Raw genomic sequence first — 8984 nt, forward strand, 5'->3', positions numbered from 1 at the left:
GCCCCCTTCTCTGACACACACAGAAATTAAGAGTATCCATGCATGTCAAATACAGCTTAAAATAGTTGGGCGTTTAGATAAACATAAAAACTATGTTCTATAAAAGTGAACTAAATCCTGTGGGGCATGTGGGGAAAAAAATAACTACTTTTGCTCTATACTTTTGCCTTAAGGATATTCATGAAAGAGGTTTTTTTATTTTGTATTTATTTGAAACATTTCATAATTAGTCCCTAAAAGAACTGTTAGACTCACCATAAGGTAGAGAAAATAAATACATTTTTAAGGTCTGGATTTCTATTATATTTAGATTTTAAAAGTTTAAGCAAAGCTTGCTAATTTCACTCCATTCTTTTTGTAACAGAACCAGTTCAGAAACTTGTGGTGCATCAGTTTGAGAACAGTTTTATTTTACCTGTACAGATTTCAATGTTATGGGTCTTTTACTTTTCAAATGTATAATATATAGATATGCTCTGTCTTTATACTAACTCATTCCATTATAATTTTTACCGAGACTCTCATCTGTTTACCTAAATCTTTGATGCTTCAGGCCCATGCATATTTCAAAGCAGAATTCATTTTGTTCTTTAAAAGCATTGAACAAACCAGAAAATGCATCATACCATATACTGAGATGGAGAATACTGAATTTGTGTGCTTTTTTCCCAGTAAAAAACATTTAAAATTTTATCAGGTGACATTACATATTTTCTACAATTCAATTAAGAGTTAATAGAGATGCTAAGAAACAAGACCTATGACTAAATACAAAGAGAAAAAAGACAATATAAACAGACCCACAGGTGATTCAGGTATTGAACCCATACATTAGTAACCCCTAAAGAATATTTTCAAGAAAATAGGTGAAAAATCATCAGATCCCAATGACTTCACCAATGAATTCTTCCAAATATGTAAGGATAATTCCTTACATAGCCTTGCTAGCATAACCTTGACTCTAAAACCTGACAAGTCATTACAAGAAAGGAAAATTACAGGCAAATTTCTCTCATGATAAAGATATATAAATTTTTAACAAATATTGTCAAATCGAAGTAAATAGTATATGAAAAAAGAATACTATATCATGATCAAATTGAGTTCATTCTGGGAATGCAGAGTTGGTTTAACATTTAAAAGTTAATTTAATTCACCACATTAAAAGAAGAATTTAAAAGCTGATCATCTCAAAAGATTCAGAAAAAGAATATGATAAAATCCTATAACCATTAATGATTCTTAAAAAAACCATCTTGGCAAACTAGGAACATAAACTTCTTGAATCTGACAAAGTATTTATAAAAAGTATCTATGAAAACATTTATATGTAATGTTAAAATACTGAAAGTTATCACCTTGACTTTGGACATAAGTTCCACACTGTGCTTGAGATCCTAACCAGTGCAATAAAGAAAAAAATAGAAAAAGAAAAAGGATTAGGGATTGTAAATGAAGAAATAAAATTATCCACTTTTTATAGACAATTTGCTTGAATCAGTGGATAATCTATCAGAATTTACTTTTATTTCATTTTTATATACTAGCAACAGTTAGAAAATGAAATTCTTAAGAAAGATACTATTCATAATAACATCAAAAATATCAATACATAGGGATACATCTAGCAAAAATTTTGCAAGACCTCTACACAGAAAACTATAGAACATTATTGTGAGAAATTGAGGAAACCCAATATAATTAGAGAAATACATTGTGTTTAAGAATTGGAAAACTCCATGTTGTAAAGACATCATTGTTCCCCTACTGCAATGCAAGCCCAGTCAAAATAGCAATAGGATTTTTTTAAAAGTGAAACTTGACAAGCTTTTTCTAAAACTTATATGGAAACACAAAAGGGTCTTAGTTAAGACATTCTCAACGAAGAAGAGCATTGCAGGAGGACTTGTTTTACTAAGTCATTATAAAGCTATTTAAGAGAGTGTGTTGCTAAAGCACGGATAAAAGAATAGACCAATGGAATAAACAGAGAGCTTATAAAAAGGCAACAGATGTAGAGGTACTTGGTTCATGAGAAAGAACTGGGGGAGATGGGAAAACAACAGTATTTTTAATAATAATGATAATGGAAAAACTGCGTATCCATACAGGAAAAAAAAATGCAACTTGATTACTATCTCATACCATACACGAAACTAATTACAGTTAAAGTATAGATATAAATGTGAATGACAAAACACTAATAATTTAGAGCGCAAGAAAGATTCAGATGTCCACTAAATTTTTCCTCAAAACTGTGACTACTGAAGACCATACACAGACACCATCTTTGGGGCGTTTCCAGATGACTTCAGGGAAACGAAAATATAACTCTTCACCACCCCCCCAATAAATCCTGCAGAATTCATCAAATGCCATTAAATAGTGGTAAGATGGGAATGCCCAGGTGGTCCAGTGGTTATGACTCCGTGCTTCCACTGCAGAGGGCCCAGGTTCAATCCCTGGTTGGGGAACTAAGATCCCACAAGCTGCGTGGTGCAGCCAGAAAATAAATTAATTAATTTAATTAAATAGTGATAAGACAAGATTAGAGTTCTGGAAATTTTAATCTGGTGTGTTTGAGGGGAGTGGACCTGAAAGCGAGGAAATTAAGAAGCCCCAGCAAGATTTGACGTATTTGAAACTTTTAATAATATTGTTAGTTTTGAAATGGAAAGAAAGGGGCAAATCAAAAAGACACTTCAAGAGGACTTGGCCATTGGGTTGATGGTGTTGGCAAAGTGGGGAAAGGTCATAGTGACTCAGAGGTTTTGAGGCTTAATCATATCATTAACAAGGGTAGAAAATCAGACAGGCAGACTGCTTTGGGGAAGATAATGACTGAGTTTGAGATAATGGCAGGATATCCAAACAGAAATGCTCAAAAGAATGGTAGAAATAAGTTACTGGAAATAAAAAAAGGGGCCAGGCTTAGAGTGACAGAGTAGGATGTCAGTAACGTCTGCGGGTAAATGACACATGGCTGGCTACTCACTGTCTGTCCCAATTCTCTCACATCCATTCACTGAGTTACAATTGTGGTGTCATCTGCGTAAGCTCGGCTGGTTTTGGAGTAGGGAGGAACGGACGGTGCTGGTACAGAGCCTGACAATTCTTCAGAGGGCTGCCTGTGAGTAACTCTTAAGTCACACAGATTCTAAGCAAAATACTAAACTAACCTTGTCTTAAGGACTTCTAGATAAAGAGTTTTATCTATAGACCCTGGCAAACTACTCCATTATTCCACTAGCATTAGAATCTGTCACGTACTTTCTTTCATCAGTTAAGTTAACCCTCACCCAGCAGAATATTAGTGGGGTATGAAGCCTCACCTGAAGACCAGTCCACTTAATTTCTTCAGTTGAGCTGAGGAAGGACACTGGTCATCTGGTATGGAAGAAAAGCCTCTTCATAACTCTTTTCCTATTCTCTCTGGTACAGGGATAAGGCACTAGATAAATATTCATGGCCGTGCGTAATGGATGTCATTGGTCACTATCCCTCTAATGGATGGCACCTGTATGCAAAAAAAAAAAAAAGTCATTATTTAATGGAAGAAAGTTCTAAGTGGTCCAGATTTCAGAGGACTGCGTAACCATGAATATTTATGTAACACATTATCATTTAAAAACACTTTTTTAAATCTTTTCAAAGCTTTCTAATTGAGCTATAAAAATTCATGCTAGCCTAGAATAGGCACGCATGCTAAGTGTCCAGAAGTGCCGTATCAACCCTCTACTACAGTTTGAGTGCTGAGGCTGTGAAGGCAAATTCTCTCTCCCCTGCTCCTATGAAATCAATTTTCCTAATTTTCTCTGTAACAGTTCTTATTTCCACATAACTCCTTGCTAATAGTTACTGCTCAAATTATGTTGACCTTGAGGCCCTATTTATAGAGAATTTTTAACAGGGGGGAAGTACTGGGACAAGAGAAGAAATCAAATTCCTAGCGTCTCCCATAAAGACCTGCTTCAAACAAGATCAGGTCTTTATCCTTGCCTCCAAAGAGAAGATGGTCTTCTAACCCCAATAAAGAGAATTCAATAAAATAAAATAAACAAGAGTAAAGGCACGTGGCCAAACACACCTGGGTTAGGAATACAAATCATTGCCCTAACTAACTAACCATAACTTTCATGGCAGGTTTATGATAGTGATAAAGGTCTCAGTGATGGGAGTGAGCACAGAGCCCTAAGCTATTGCATGAAATCTGCTTATGATTCAGAGCAGAGATCAAGAGCTTTTATGCAAGGACTCAAACCACACACGTGCTTTAATGTACTAAGAAATAACCTTTTCCCCTACCCCTGCATCCACTTAGAGACTCTGCTCTGCCCAAAGTTCTGGAATCCCTATCACTCAGCATCAGCTGCTTGGACCAACCAGGGATGGACCCCTTACCCATGTTTGACCAATCGGAATTCTCTTCCAGAAAACTCGTACTGGGAAACGGTTTGCTACACGGATCAAACTGGAAGGTCAAAGAGACATGGGGCCAAGGCTTTCATTCTGGAACAGTTATAGGAATCCAGTGTTCAAAGACAAGAGTAAAGTAGGTGAGAGGTGCTGAGAGAAGATACCACGTAGCCCCAGAGGGACAAAATCAGCTGCATCTGGGCTTTCCACAAAGAAGCCAGGCTCTACTTTGTGCGATTGTAATCCACGATGTCCACCTTGAAATTCTGTCTTCCTACTTGTCCCAAAATGCAAAAAACAAAAAGCCCTGCAAGAAATATAACATCATGTCAACTTTACTCATTGTTAACTTTACTGTTCATTAAAAAATACCTTTTAAAACAATTTGTAAGTTAGATATTCTGGTTTCTAACATTGAGTCATAATGCAGAGCCTTTTAAAACATACAACACCATATTTTCTAAGCGATGGAAATTAAACCTATCATCTTTAACCTAAAACAATGTTTTATAAATCTCAAAAATTTGTCTAAAATTGGAATATTAAAAGGGCAGCCTATGCAAAGTGCTGTTTGAAATTTAGGTCTGCTATGGGTCCAGATATTCAGGAAAAAAAAAAAAATCAAAGCTACTGATTCACTGACATTAAGGAAGGAATCATTTCCCAGAATGAGGTCTAAGTAATACATCCGAATTGCTGGAAGAATGAAACGTCTTGGAGTTACACACAAGAAAAAGCCTTATCCTGGCAATCACACCCTATCATTTAGGTTTTCTGGGATCATGCCTGCCTTGAGAAAAAATTTTCTACTGCTTATACATGCCAAGTCACAAGAATTTCACTCATCTATGGTTCATTAACCACTTACTGAGACCAACTTGGTGGGTGGTTTGGGAAAACGGTACAACTAACAACCTCTTCCCTTCCTTCTTCTTTCCTTTTGCTTGGGGCAGCACCTGCATGCTCTATTTTCTTGTTTCCCTGAGAATTTCACCTCTCAGTTATTTCACCTTGATCAGTCTCTCCCTGTGGATATATATATCCTCTGTATTCACTCACTTTCTTCCTTTTTCTCTACCAACTATGTCCCCATTACCTTGGAAGATTTCTCTCTGCAGCCCAGGGCCAAGTTCACCAGTGTGCAATCTTTGCAGTTGCATAGGTCTCTTGGCTAGAAGAACATCCTGCTTGGTTTAATGCTCTGCAGTCACTGTTTTGAAATTCTTCATTTTATCTTTGAATTTGTGTTTTGTAAATGAAGTCTAATGGAACCGTGGAGCATGCATATGAGCAGAGGAGATGGCAATATGCATGTTTATTATTCATTGCCACCCCATTCACATGTAACATTTGTGATGTTCCATAAGCACAGAATTCCAGTGGACACATAATGCGTGGAAGTTCTGCAAAACTCAAAGTGAGTACAAGGTTAAGTGTTTTAAGTCTGTGACTGAATAAGTGCGGGCACTGACAGCCCTGAAAGACCACATGAACCAGAAGTTCTTCTGCAGAAAGAAGAAAACATCCAAGGAAACTTATATTCTTCCTTACTCATCTTACTTCCTTGTGTTGGGCAGTTATATTTAAAATGATGACATCGAAGGAAAGGAAAAGATAGGGCAACCGTATTTACTTTACTTTTCAGTCCCTCCTAACTCACCAATAAGATGAAGACCAAGTTTTGGTAGACTATCAAGACCTGGCGCACATCAAGATTGGAATAAAAACAGTTGAGTTAGTTTTATGCAGTGTTTCTACAAAATATTATACATGTTCATGTATGAGCTATGAAATTCGAACTGTGTGATTTTGGTGATTTCACATATGAGTTAAATGCTCTCATGCTTGCATTTAAAACTGAACAATCTAAAGGGTAAAATTCATGCCAATAATTTAAAATTTTATTTTTCTTTACTTAGAAGGACATAAAATAGCAAATAAAACACCATGACAAGTTGATGAGGAAAGATCACAACAAAAGAAAAAACTTTTTTACTATCTTTAATTGCACTTTTTTCCTGCTTTTTGAATGAGGGGTATTACACTCTCATTTTGCATTGGGTCCCACAGATCACACAGCTGGCTCTGCTGAAGACTTTTCAGTTGGAATTGTGCGCCTCATTTTTACTAACTAAAGCTGAGAAGCATTACATAGGTGCTAGGAATATTCTTGAATTATGGAAAGGGAAGATCAAATTGGTGGCTCTTTGAAAACTCTTTGAAATTTTTTTTTGCATTCTCAACTATTAAGTAAAACTAATTCCTTCTCAAACAAAAATAACCAAAATAATTTTTAAAATTTTTTATTTAAAAATTTTTTTTAATGACATCACTTTTTCATGAAAAGTAAAGTTACTTTTTTCTACTGGTTTTCACTGAGAATGTATAGTATATTTCAGCTATACTATGGGTTACATAGGCTTTGGCCAACATAGGAAGCACAGCATCTACACTATTGGCCTGGGTTGGGAACCTTACCATCAATCCAATCTCCAGGAGAAATGTGCTTTAAGTGCCAAATAACTGACAAACTAACTTTTGTTCCATAGCCTGTTTGTAAGTCAAGAGCTATTGGATTTTAGTTTACATTTTCTCACCGTTCAAATATTATGCTTGATATACTGAATTTGTTTCATGATTGGAAATTTTGTTAATGTTGATTTAGCCAGTTTTGAAAAAGTTTCAAATTTTGCACCACGATTCAGACATCTCCTGCTCATATTCTTGTTTCTGTAATTACTACAAGAAATAGTAGTAAAGACTAATTGTCATTTTTCGTCATTCATTTCCTAGAGATCCCAAAGATTAGATGTTTTCTATGAAATTATCCTATAAGAATTGAAAAAAAGTTCTAAATACTCCTCATCTCTAAGAATTTTATTGGTCTTCATTCAGTAAGAAGAGTTAGGGATTTTATTAAAAAGGAAAAGAAAAATAGAAAATGATAAAAGTGAAGAGAACTCCCTCTTGGCTCTATGTCAACTGTGGTCCTACTGAATAACTGTTTTTCTGTGTATTAAATCCATCTTTTCCGCTTCATCTTTTGCATGCAAAATCTTCTCAGATGGGATTATCCTAATTTGAGACTGGCAACAGAAGCGATAAGCAACTATTTGGATTTTTGGGTCACAAGCTCAATACAAACCAGCTTTGCCTGTTTTGAGTTATATTCTTGGTACCCTTTATTACTTTATTTTTTATCCCTATTATATTTTATTATTATATCTCCCTACCATGTAGGGGAAGTAGTTTATAAGAGGATAAGTACATATGTAATTTAAATGATGTTTTGGTAAACTCAACATTAGATTTAAAACATTACATTAATATGAGAAAGCCTTCTTTAAGCAAGATGATTTTTCTGACATGTTTTGCTTATAGAACACGTGTACTTCTTACAAAAGAACTGTCACAGATTGTAAGATAAAATGCCATCATCTCTCTTATTGAAACGTCAGTGTTTATTTGCAATAATTGTTTCTGATAAAATCTTCATTTAATTCTCATGTTTTTAGAGAATGGTTGTTTATTTTTATGAATACTGTTTTCCTCTCAAAACGCTGTTGGATTAAGCTTATTTCCCAGGTTAATAACTTTTATTAAAAATTGTTTTTTTGTGTGTGTGTATTTTACAAAAACGACCTTAGAGCAGAGACTTACTCTGCCACTACTATAGTCAATGTTCATATTGAGACACTATGAGGGAACACTAAATGATCAGACATTGCATTGTCAGAAATCTATAGTATGGAGATTATCCCACTGTCATACAGCAGCGACGACAAAACAGCAGGCATCCAGTGGTTTTTGAGCATCTACTGTGTATCAGACTTTTTAAAAAAAAACACGTTATCTCATTTAATCCTCACGATAATCCTGTGAGATAAAATGAAATTCTAGGACTAATCTGGATTCCAGTACCACTCCACCCCCGCCAGCACCCCTCTTAAACTGGCACATTACCCTGTGTAAACAGTATTTCAGTAACCTTTGTGTAAGTTAAAAAGGTCTAAGTGGGAGGAAGTTTAGGGGTCCTTCGAGCCCTTAACAACTAATGGCCGTGGTTCTTTCTAGAAATGCAACAAACTCGGAAACAGGGAACGAAGTCTTCAGTGCCTCCGAGGAGGCCCTGTTACTTTTATCGACTGTTTTAATCCGAGCAGCAACCCTAATGCCAGGGTCCTGGTATTCTCTACACCACTGGTGACCCGGCACCGATGGGTTACCCTCTTCCTTCCCGTCTATGGGTCTCAGATTACTTATGTGTGACATCAGAAACTTGGATAAAGTTTTCTTTGACTTTACCTGAACTAACTCGAGGTGAGAGGAAGTGAGAGGCGGAATCTGGAAAGAAGTCAACCATTCTCTCATGGTCTGGGAGGGAAAGATTGTATAGCGTTAAACTCGGGGGCCGACAGCTGAGAGAAAGAGCCAGGCCACAAGCTGAAATCCAGAGTCCCAGGCCCGCAGTCGGAACCGGGGCAGCGCGCGCCCCTCTTCCGGGAGCCCCGCCCGCTCCTCCAGCCTGGTTCACCCCACGCCCCTACCACACTCCCGGCCTCGGCGGC

At 36.5% G+C, this 8984-nt stretch overlaps 1 long non-coding RNA gene across 1 annotated transcript; it reads right to left on the bottom strand.

Annotated features, from left to right (window-relative positions):
- Positions 1-614: 614 nt before the first annotated feature.
- LOC309631801 lies at positions 615-8980 on the bottom strand. Its single transcript, XR_014246560.1, has 2 exons — positions 4402-8980; positions 615-3517 (listed from the first exon to the last, which is right to left on the bottom strand). It is a non-coding gene; the product is annotated as an uncharacterized lncRNA (long non-coding RNA).
- Positions 8981-8984: the final 4 nt, after the last annotated feature.

The sequence above is a fragment of the Balaenoptera borealis genome (assembly GCF_965194805.1).
Source record: "Balaenoptera borealis genome assembly, chromosome: 7".
NCBI lineage: Eukaryota > Metazoa > Chordata > Mammalia > Artiodactyla > Balaenopteridae > Balaenoptera > Balaenoptera borealis.